Source organism: Meleagris gallopavo, chromosome 2 (genome assembly GCF_000146605.3).
Source record: "Meleagris gallopavo isolate NT-WF06-2002-E0010 breed Aviagen turkey brand Nicholas breeding stock chromosome 2, Turkey_5.1, whole genome shotgun sequence".
Lineage (NCBI taxonomy): Eukaryota > Metazoa > Chordata > Aves > Galliformes > Phasianidae > Meleagris > Meleagris gallopavo.
In genome coordinates this window covers 89,847,208-89,860,038 of record NC_015012.2, presented here as the reverse complement: position 1 = coordinate 89,860,038, position 12,831 = coordinate 89,847,208, and positions in this window count along the sequence as shown.

The following is a 12,831-nucleotide window of genomic DNA, read 5'->3' as shown; positions in this document are numbered from 1 at the left end:
CAATAGTGTTTTGTTTTCAGAGTCTTTAAGGCTCATCTTTTCTAGTCCTTTGAAACCTCGAATCTTTTCTTAGAGATATCCTCACGATGCCCTAATTCAAATAGGTAAACTTTAAGCACCTGCTTCTCATAGTGAGATTCAGATAGCCTATTCTCAGGCTCTGCTGATGACATTCAATAAATTTGCTTCTTCACATTCTCAGAAGTAGCCAAGTCAGACAAAAGGAAAAAAATTAAAAAATCTAACCTGTTATCATTCAGGACAAGCTTCTGAAGCACCTATCTTCTCTATTCAACTGTTCTACACCATAAGGTCTAAAAATGCCTAATTCAGTTGAATTACATTAAAATCTGAAAAAATGATAAAGGAATGCGAGACTTCAGCTTCTTAGAATAGAATATGGAGATCTCAACTGCACTGCTTAACATGGGAAATGACTATTTTAGTCTAACTGAAACTGTGTTATTGATAAAACATATTTTCCCTATGATGAGAATTATCACTAACATTTTATTTGTGATAAACATTACTTCATGTACTGTCATAAATAGCAGGCCAAAAAGTATAGCAGTGTGTACCGCAGAGAGGGAATGCACTATTTCTGGCCCACATGAAACTGAGAATGAATAATTTCTCTCTCTCAGTAGTTGTAGCAACAGTTAAAGGAGTAATCTCTGTGTCTCCAATCCTTACCTACAATTCTTCTCTTGTTTTGACATCATTAGTAAGAAAGAAGATAAGCCCTTGTCATCATAATCCCTTCAGGCTTTTTTCAACACAAGTAAAGAGTAACTCTGATTTTAGATAACAAATGAGAGGTAACGGTGCTACTAAAAGTGCCAGGCACATTACAAATCTAATTTCACAAACCATGAGCAACCCACCTCAGGTCAATAATACAAGACAGAAATGTTAAATGGCACACACACTTACCAGACTGAAGAATTATTGATTTGTGAAGTCTAACTACCAGGCACTGTAATCAGTTGCTTGCATTTTTTGAAAACCATTTCTTGACTTATGTGAACAAAGAACAGAATGGAGCAGATCTGCACTTCCAGAATGTGTATGTAAGCACAGAATAGCACAGAATATTTAAGTTTACTGCTATCATCTAAATTGGACAAAAGGTGTTCACATACCTTTAAGTGCACCAGAGTCATTAGCTATTTTGTTGCTGCCTGCTTATGACAGTTCACAAGCTGTGTGAAAAAGTATGGGCTTTAAAAGGACCATGTCAAAGAAAATAATATTCTCAAAATATTTTCATGTACAAAATATTTCATGTACTCGAAGTTTTCTAACTCACACAATCCAATATGAGCAAATGAGAATATTTTTAAAAATAAATAAAAGAGACTGCTTTATGGTGATATGTTTATATACATTTTAGCTGTGTTTTTCTTTAAAACTACTCTTAAATGTGCATGAAATGACCTGATTACAATGTTTACTCCTTATTTGAATACAAAAAAGATAAAATACAGATCTTAGTATAATTTGGATATTTCAAGAGAGACAATGCTTAAATAACCAGATGTACAATTTATGATGCATTACAAGTGCCTCATCTCCTATTTTTGTTCAGTGACTTTGATTAGCAACATACATTTGAGCTAAAGTGTTACTCAGAAAACAAATACTTCACAAGTTAAATGAATATTAACAGCAAAGAAGAAACATAGTAAATATTTATCTCGTATGGGTAAATGTGTGTTCACAAGGCATCCTTTATTAAGTTTTCCTTTTTTAAACAAGATGGATTACTTTCATCAGATCACAAAAATAGAAACAATGAGATGTTTATGGAAAAGACCAATCTTGTGTGATATGAAATGTGCTGCATTTCTTTATGGGCAGATAAGATCTTGTGTTGGACAGTAGCCTTTTAATAAGATTATATTTTATGAATGTATGTCATTAAGGAAATCAAAGAAGTGTAAACACAACAGTAACCACTGCTGGGTATGTATAATCTGGTTTTCCTTGCACATGAGGTGCTTAATTTCTTTATTGTGATGTTCACTTTTCAAATAAATATTGTGAATGCAAATCCATACACGCTGAAATTAGAAATACAAGAAAATATTTCTCTAAAAGAAAAATGCTGAGATTAAATATTTCATTTCACAGGGATGCTCAGTGCTATTAATCATGTAGATACTTCAGGTAACAACTCAGGCACTGCATAAAGTTTCTATTTATCACAGTAAACATCTACAGCTTGACAAAAATTTGTTTCAGATGAAGCTGTCTCTGATTTGCAACTTAAACAAGTTAAATCAGAGTCAAAGTAACTATTTTATTAATAATGTGAAATCACAGAATTCCCATCAGAAAATTTCAGTTGGCTCAGATTTTTTTTTTTTCCCCACAAGATGAATAAAAAGTATTTGATTTTATCTTATTTACACTTTTTTTCAGTAACAAAGCCCACTGTTGGTGTAAAATTAAGATGTGGCTCTGGGCAGCCTCGTTTAGTGGCTGGCAATACTTCACGTAGCAGGGGGGTTGAAACTAGATGATCATTGTGGTCCTTTTCAACCCAGGCCATTCTATGATTCTATGATTTCCTTGTCAGAAGGCCATTCATAGGAGTATGCTCTTTTTTTTTTTTCTCTCTCTGAAGGACCTAATGCATTACTTCATTTTTTCTTTTGGCTGCAATTCTGAGCACTAAGAGGTGCCACAAGTAACTGACTCCTGGCTACATCTCGCACTGCTGACCATCAAATTTTGAGCCCTTTGGTCCAAATTTCCTCCCACTTATCCCATTCAGCTATAAGGGTACTATGGAGGACAATACTGAAAGCCTTGCTTTAAAGGACAGTACTAGGTACAAGCAAAGTTGATCCATTTTCAAATGCGTTTGAACTGAACATCAGCATATCTTAGGAAACATCTATCACACACCAACTACTTATTGACATTATTTTAGTCTTTGGCTATGCAGCTCAGTACTTTGTTATTATTAACAATTTTATAACAAGATTTCTGTGAATTCTGGATCAAAGACAAAGAGCTAAAGCAAAGGTAGATGAAAAGACATGCTAAAGATCATGGCTCAAGAAAGCCAAGTACAACCAGATAATGAGATCAAGCTCTGTGATAGTGACAGTAACACTCACTAAGATATCTCTTTCCTATACGAAGTTACTGGAAATTAAGAAGAATCAATCTAAATCTAAAGTGCTTTTAAAGAACATACCCACTGTTCTAATTAAATTGTAACAGCTAAATATTTGTCTGTCTTCAGTAAAGTGCTTTGGTTTTGATGAACCTGGAAAGCTTTCTCTATTATGCATCTGCCTCTCACTTGTAAGCCAGAGGAGCAGCGTGGGTAGGAAGGTACTGTGAGCGGGATTAGATCAGGTAATCCTACTGCTGTTTTCAGTAAAAAGCTTTTGGAATTGGATTGTTTTTCAAATTAAATGAAAAAAAACAATAAACAAACAAACAAAAAAGCTATTGTCTGGTCAGGAAAGAGAAATATAGACCCTAACACCTGTGCCTCTCATAGGAGCAGCTGGGTGCATGTTGCTGATGATTCAACTGTAATATGTGCTGTATATCATTATGTAAGCAGAGTAAGTTGTGTAGGGAATCTATTACAGTAAATCTACTGTGTGGCTAATTATTTTCTTTTCACTTTCATGCTTTTTTTACTCTTTTCTTATGCAGGAAAGGCTGTAAGAGTAAAGGAAATTCTATTTCTGTGTTATTACTGCTGAATGTAATGAGAAGAGCTTGAGTAGGTACAAAAGAAACAGCCTATTTGGCTTGAATCATAAAACAAATCTATACCATGTAAGTAGACAATGTACCTATTTTCAGAGAGAAAACTGCAAAGTAATAATCTTATTAGAAAAAAATTATAAATACTCATCCTTGAACAAATCATTCTGTGTTTTAGAATTTGCTTGTCCTCCATCCATGTAAACTATTCAAAGGATACCAGTTTTATAGCAGAAATTATTTTTAGTCCATAAAAAATCATGTTTAATTGTCTGGGATTAAAATGAGGAGGGATACTGTCAGATCTCAAATGTTTGCATATGCACTTCTGGTGAGTCCTAGGTTCTTAGGCATCACCACTAACAGTGTCTTCAGTCAAAGAAGTCAGTGCAGTTGGGATCATCTCTGAATAATGAAGAAAGAACAGAAGCCAAAAATCATGGCATAAACTATTCAGCCATAATTTAGTAAGATCTGTTGAAATCTGTTAGGAATCAGTACTCCAGATTTTTATCCTATTTTTAAAGGGATGCAAAGAGATTGGAAAAGTACAGAATATATACCTGCAATTTTCCCAGTTATTAAGCAGTTTATTTTCATCATCTCAAAATGGAACAGCACCATGCCATGAAAGATGTGAGTGGCAAGATGCTAGTTCATGCATTGTTCAAAAACTTGTGTAATGTGAGATGAAATGTATCAGCTTCCTTTAGCTCAGCTTGAATTCAAACAGAACAATTCTGTGCAGCTTCATTTCCTACTTAATGTAGCTGTAAATGTTTTGGCCCTTTGGTCTTCTGTATTTAGTGTGCAGCATTTGGCATATTTAATAGTTTTCCTGCTTATCACTAAGAAAAATGACATCTTATCTATTCTTTGTCTTCCTAAAGTAGATCCTCACTAGTCTATTGAAAAAATAGAAAAAAGAAAACATCACAGAAAAAAATTCCCATAGCACAAATCTGTTCTGTGTTTAATCAGTGATTTAGTACCACACGAACAAAAAGATAAAAGCTATCAAAAAAATGTACAACCTCACTGCCAACCAGTCAGAAAACACAATCAGCTGCAATTAAAACTATCTGGACAAATAATTTCAAATCATAAAGAAGTGGCATGAAGAGAACTAATTCCAACAGTACTGCATCCATGATCTTTGGATAAAAGATCCCCTCTACTCTGCCCTGGTAAGGCCTCATCTGGAGTACTGTGTCCAGTTCTGGGCTCCCCAGTTCAAAAAAGACAGGGATCTCTTGGAAAGAGTCCAGTGGAGGGCCACAAAGATGGTGAAGGGCCTGGAGCATCTCCCCTATGAAGAAAGGCTAAGTGAACTGGGTCTGTTTAGCCTTGAGAAAAGAAGACTGAGAGGGGACTTGATCCAGGTTTATAAATATCTGAGGTGTGGCGGCCATAGTGGTGAGGCCAGTCTCTTTTCAGTGGTACGTGGAGACAGGACGAGGGGAAACGGACATAAGCTGCAGCACAGGAAGTTTCGCACGAATGTGCGTAAGAACTTCTTCACGGTGAGGGTGATGGAGAACTGGAACAGGCTGCCCAGGGAGGTTGTGGAGTCTCCTTCTCTGGAGATATTCAAGTCTCGCCTGGACGCCTACCTGTGCGACCTGGTGTAGGGAACCTGCTTTGGCAGGGGGTTGGTCTCGATGACCTCTAGAGGTCCCTTCCAACCCCTACAATTCTGCGATTCTGTGATAAGGTTTGTCTTCCACACATTAAGTCAGGCACGTCCAACCTGTGGCCTGCAGGCTGCACGTGACTCTAGACAGCTATTAATGCGGTCTTACAAGATCACAAACTTCTAACATTATTATGTGATTTTTAGCAGTATTTTTCATGAATTGATTGTGTGTAGCTCAAGTGTGTACAGCATAGGGTGACAAAGAAGCACCGTGGAAGGAAGGGCATAGTACAGTGTTAACTCATGCCCACCACAAACACTTAGCTGAATCAAAATCCACATGTATTATATGTTACACTGGCTTGTTGTCACCTGGCAAGCAAAACACAGTGATTACTGATAATAATATTTCAACCTACATAGATGTGTGTCTGCCTGTGGCTCTCAAGTAAGGGCTCATAAAAAAGAGGACCCCAAATAATTAATAAAAGATGAAGCAATTGCCACCAGCAACTCACATTTGATGAAATATCACTGCATGATGTGTCAAGAAAATTTATGTGAGAATACTTTAAAAATGGGTAATGTGGAAATCGTCATCAAAGCTTTGAATTTCACAAAGGGATTGAATCATCACTGATTCCAGAAGTTCCTTCAAAGTATGAAAGCTGATTACGAGGACATAATTTACTCTTCTGAAGTAAGGTAGCTAAGTTGGGGTAAAATGCTAAAAAGATTTCATGACTGACAAAATTAATCACAACACTTATGGAATCAAAAGGAAATGTGTGCCATAACATGAAGATGAAAAATGGCTCACATATCTAGCATTTCTGGTGAATTTCAGCACTCATTTAAATAGTTAAACATAAGTCTTCAAGGTGAAAATTGTACCTTCTGTGTTATGTTTCCAATCACAACAGTATTTGAAATTTTGTTACTTCATCCTGTGAGCAGTGAAAAATATGGAGCCTTCCTTTCCAATTTGATAAAGGAATTTGAAGGACTTCTGGGGAAAACAACAACAACAAACAAACAAACACTTTATGTTTTTGTATATTTGTGACTTCATTTTCATTTGACATAAATTTCCTATCCATTTTCAAATGGAATATATAGAGTTGCAACCAGATTTTCAACTCACTGAAAAATTTGATCACATCTCCTTTACTACACTTTTATAAGACCTATCTTACCAGAAAAAAAATATTCCTTGCTTCACAGTGATGTAACCACTTTTTGGCACTACACATATCTGCAAACACCTCTTTTCAAGAATGAACAATAGAAAGAGTAAAATTTCATAAAGAAATCTCTGATGGGACACTTCGAGAAATCAAGAATCACAACCACTTCCACTGAGCCAGACATTGACGCATTATTTGCATAAAAAATAAGGTTAAATATCCCAATAGTTTTATGGTTTTGTTACATTCTTTTTATTTTTTTAATTTAAAAATATATATATATCAAAGGTTTTGTTACTTATATATATTATCCCATATTATATATTTTATATGCAGCTCAAAACAATTCCTTTTCCCTCAGTGTGGCCCAAGGAAGCCAAAAGGTAGGATACTCATGCACTAACTCAACAAAATAGGATTCAACAGAAACTGTTAGAAAAAATGAGAGAAGACTTTTCAAGATCTAGGCCTCTTTTTGGATCTGACTGCCATTTCCATCTGAGTGGTAAGATGTTGTACATTTGACTCAGTGTTAGTAAGGGGCAGTTTCAGTCAATCTGGGATTGTACTACTGCCAAAAACAACAGTGTCCACAAATACTCTCGTACAACTGTTCAGGGAGAGTGATTTTCAGTCAGAAGCCTGACTGAAAGCCAAATTACCAAATCCTCCAAAAGACAATCTTTTAATCAGATGGACAGAACTTCAGCAGCAGTTCACAGTTAATCACTGTGAATTATTCTGCCTTCTCTGGAAATGTTTGTCCAGTAAGGCCGACAATATCTTCCAGATCAAACAGGACTTTAATAAGATATATTCTAATTCCAAAAGCTTTAAGATGCTGAGCAGTCTAAAACACATAATAGTTTGTCACAGATGCTATAACATGCAAAAGTGGCTTAAAATACGTAATTCTGAAATGTATTATATGGAATAATATGCAGCCATTTGCCTTTCAGTAAGAAAGACTGTTTCATATGCTGGAATGCGAGAATATCTGAATATCAAAGAATTAATTTTTAGCATTGACTTTGTTTTTGCAATTGCTATTAGAAGCAAAGTTCACAGAATCACAGAATCACAGAATTGTAGGGGTTGGAAGGGACCTCTAGAGATCATCGAGACCAACCCCCCTGCCAAAGCAGGTTCCCTACACCAGGTCGCACAGGTAGGCGTCCAGGCGAGACTTGAATATCTCCAGAGAAGGAGACTCCACAACCTCCCTGGGCAGCCTGTTCCAGTGTTAATTGCCATACCTCCCTGGGCAGCCTGTTCCAAAGTTAATTGCCATACCTACCATATTTACTGTAATAAAAAAATTCTTATTAAATGTATAGTTTGTATTGTGAAAAAAAAAAAAAAAGAACTAAACAAAATAGAACACCAAAACCAATTAAAAAAAAAAAAAAAAGAAAACAAACAAAATAGAACAACCAAAACCATTAAAAAAAAAAAAAAAGCCCACAACCTTTGGGGCTTAAGTCCAAGAGGAAACATGAAATAATACAGGCTTTAAAAAGCACTAGCATTTTCTGTCCCTGGAGCAGGAATTGGCTATTTAGTCAGACCAATGATACCACACCACTGGCTGGGAGAACTTCAGTGCATTACTACACTGAGTCCTGAAACTGGAAAACATTATGTATACTTCAGATATAGGCTGCTGCTGAGATTACTGTCAGCTTCAAGCAACCTCCACTCAGGTGTTGCTGTGTGCCTGTTTATCTTACATATCTGCACATTATGTTTTCAGTAAAAGTTTGTGAGCATATAGCTCCACAAAGGAATTGAAGAAACATCATTTACAAAATGGTACAATAAAAATGTCAGATTCACTACCTATACGAAATACAGTTAGAAATACGGGGTAAAGGAGATGACAGAAAGATTACAGTAGGATGTATTTAATCCAAATAAATTCACACAAATAAAGCAACATGTGCTTCTCTGTTAAAGCTGAAGGAAGAACCTACACTCTTAATAATAGACATCTGCCTCTTGAAAAGTTCAGGAAGAATTCCCTTCATCTACTCAGCCAAGGATAGAAATGGTCAGATCATGCCTTGTCTTATGTCAGGCACAGATCAGTGTTTAAATTTGTATTTTTCACAACACTTGCTGTTGAGCAAAACCTACACCCTCCCACAGAAAGAAGACAAGTATAATCCTGTTATTTTCCAGATGGGTGAACAGAAGAGGTTGCAGAAGATTGTTTCTGACAGTGACGGGAACAAAACCCAGGGGCCAAACCACCTATCAGATTTACATAAAATGTATTCAAATGCAAGAGAAAATGTATTTTCTGAAGGTGTTTTGAACAGCTGCTGAGTTATTTAGTAGCAACACAGCAGGCAACACTATAGCTCTCACATTCTCATCTTTCATTACTACTAGTCCCGTAGGTGCTGGCAGCTCTGACAAGACAGTGTGAACAGTAGGGGGGATAAAACAATTTCTGTGGCAATATATAGACCCCAAGCTCCTGGTGTTCTCTCTAAAACTCATCAGTTCAGTAGGAAGCCATATTCACCATCAGCACAGAAGCTGTGACCAGCATTGTGAACAGCACAGAAGAGCCATGGAGACACAAACCACAAGGCACAGATGTGACTTGGTGCTATGCAAGCAGAACAGAGAAATGTACAGCAAACATACAGTTGAGCAGAGCCTTCAGAAAAGGTACTCCACAGCCTGAAGAAGAATTTTGTTTTAGTATTCTCCAAAGCTCCACATCACACATCTGTTTAACAGGGATCACACGGAGCATGAGCTTGAGTAATAATTGGCCTTCCGCAGTATTCCCTCATTTCACAGCAAAACACAGTGTTTCACAAACATACACAACTTGTTTGCAAACTACATTAAAATATATATCATTTCCTGAAATATCTTGTAACACAACAGATGTTTTTTATGCTTCTGGAGAGATGATAGTGTTGGCAGTGCTAGACATTAATGACTTCTCTATCATCAGTATATGCTAACGCTTATGGTGTGACTACAGGAATTCTACAATATATTCACCTTTACTTTCCACGGAACAACAAAATAATAAAATCTTGTCTAACACATGGTAGCAGTAGCTATAGTTTAAATAAAATACAGAGGATGCATCTTTATTATCAAGTTTTGCCTACATATTTACATCTGCAAGGAATGTAGAAAAACTGCTTTCTGTATCACTCTGAGTTCCCCCTGTGGTGGATTGACTTCTGCCACCTGCCAACCCAACCACTCTCTCACTCTTTCTTGTCAAAGCAACCATTTGGGTGCAGGAATTAAATAACATGTAAAAGCTCAAGGTATGGGGTGAGATAATGACAAGAAAATACCATGGCAGGCAAAACAGGCTTGACAAAGTGAAAATGAATTTAATTTTTTGCCAGTTAAAATAGATTTTGTGAAGATAATGATAACACGTTCCCCGTACCTCCTCTCTTCTTGAGTTCAACTTTGCTCTCTCATTGCAAACTCCTGTATCTCCCCACTCCAAGTACCACAGGAAGTGTGGAGGATAGGAAGCTAAGAATACCATACTATAGTCTCCACTACAGTTACCCTCAACTTAATTTTCCATCTGCAACCAGTCTCCAGTGAAGTGCAGTTTTATTTAATTCTGTATTTCTAGCAATGTCAAATACAAGATTCAAGTAACGGTCACAAAATGACTAAACATCTGTGGATAAAGGTAAACAGAAGTACGGCAATAGTATCATTAACTACACAGAAAATAGACCAATAAACATAAACAGAGTGGGAGAAAAGAACTAGCAGACAAAGATGAGCAAGCAGAGAAGAAAGTTACATAGTTGATGTCTAATTTGATGGTCTAATATAAAGGCAGGCCAGTGTGCACTTCTAAGAAGCAAAGCATAAAAAGGACAGTCAAGGTGGTGGACAGATGAATAAAAAATCTTTTCTCACCTGAATTAACTACATCGCAGAAGATAAATTCATCAGAGTTGAAGTACTTTAACCAAAGGAAGAGAAATACCTTCCTTCCTTGACTGTGTTTCTTAAATGAGTTTCTTTCAGAAAGATGCAGCTCACTTGTCTTTCTCTCTAACCTGACTACTAAAGAGGACTACTTAACAAATGTACCTGTAAATTTTACTCAATGCTCTCTTCAATCAAGTGACTCCATTTGCATCACCAAGTTTTCTCACATCCAGTATGTAACAGTAGACCTAAGCTGGCTGATCTTTAAAGAACCAGCTGTCTGATGTTCTGTTTTGCTCCTTATCTACATACGTGCAAGTAGTATATTAAATATTGGTCTGAAATCTATTTAGAAAGCGAGAACTTACCAGAAGTAAGGTTAGAGCAAATAAGATAAAATAATAAAACATAAGATAACTGTCATTATTTCTTCTTTCCCTCAGTCACCATCGAAAGAAGGATTTCCAATAAACTGTGTAAAACAAAGATCCCAGTAGTATCTCGGAGGTTTTGTGATTATTTTGGGTCACAGATCTGGACTTGGCATAATACAAACAACAGATCCCAATCCAACATACTTTGAAATCTATTTAGATACTTACACTGCCCTCAGAACATGAGTGTCTCAGAATCACTAAACACATTAAGCCACACTAGAAATTTTCTGTTGAGATAGGAGCTGATCACCTAGACTAAGAACTACTCCCTTCTAAGCACAGAGAATCCAACCAACCCCATATCAATCTTAATCATGCAACTTTATTGCCTGGTTGCTGCTTCATGGAGACCTGCATTAAAATTCCTCTAGAATACTAGTGTTAATGAGGCATCTTAAATAGAGCCAAACTGGGTTGCTGGGAGCTACATTTCTTCCACTTTTCTCAATCACCCCTCCTTGCTTTGGATACACATTCAAAGACTAGCTGCTTACTGTTTTTTAAATCAGAATGTGCCACAGATTTTCAATATCCACAGAGTAGATAGCACTTTCTCTTACATTCAGCTAAAGCAAACCTGTAGAAAATGCTATAAGCACACAGAACCCATTTTATTTCTGTATCGATCTTCCACTTTAGCAACAACAAGCTTGAGAAAGAGAACTTAAAGAAACTGCTTTGACATCACAGATTTTTTGTTTGTTTAGCTCTTCAAACCTCAGAACTACTCAGCAGTGTAAGCATTTATTATTGTGATCTCATGTCTTAGGAGGAAGGCAACATGGCATCTTCGTAAGTTTATTTAGCAACATACTGTGCTGCTTTATTTCCAGGCACTTTGTCAAACTAACAGAAACGAAATTGTTATCTGAAAAGCCCTCTGTGTAAAGCAGTGTGTGACCAGACAATGAACTAATGAATTTTCTAGAACACTATACACTTTAGAAATAAATTTTAAAAAAGCAATAAACACCAACAGAAACCACCAAAATACTGAACAAAACTTAAATATTCAGTATAACATAATCTTAAATTTTAATAGTTTATTACTCTCTCTGTAATGCAGTGATTCCTTTTTCCTTCAAGTCACGGAGATGAAGACCTGCTTTGTTTCATTAGAACACCTAGTGTACCTTCAGTAATACATACATCCCTTAGTACTATCAAGTATGTGAAAGAACTCTTCTTTCTTCCAAAAAGGCTTTTCTTTTAAATGAATGGGACAGCCAGATATTTTGAAATCTTTACCATCTGTATCACACAGTCTCAAACATCAATAGGAAGAAAAAAAGAAGTGAATCACATGAGATCATGGAGCAGAAAATATCTAAAGAAATTGCATATCTAGAAGAAGAAATTGCACAGCAGTATTTGGAATACAATCATTAATTCAGTGCACAGGAGAACTATAGTACACTTGAGAAGATCAGTATACCCAATCTCATTTGGAGAATGATATTTCCTGGCTACTCTTGATTCTGAAAATAACATCATTTATATAAATTTTCAGAAGTGCGGTCACTAAACAAATGTGTTAGGGTGGTCTGAATTATATAATACTGCAGTCACACTTTCTGAAGCTTATGAGATGAAAAACTAACAGTCTACTCACATATCTAATTACCAATATATTTATGATATGTGCAATGATTAAATACTGATCATACAATAGAAATTAGCATGGTTGTTAAACATCTGATATTGCTTAAATGTGAACATTCATATGACAATGCTTTTGTGGGTTCCTTATTAGTCCTACTCCTTTTAGCATTTCAGTTCTAATAAGACAAATAGAACAAAAATATGCTGTCTTGAACAATTTGGTACTCCTTTACAATCAGTAATTGACAGCAATTAAATTCAGACTATGAGGGCTAGGAAAAAGGGACATTAAAAA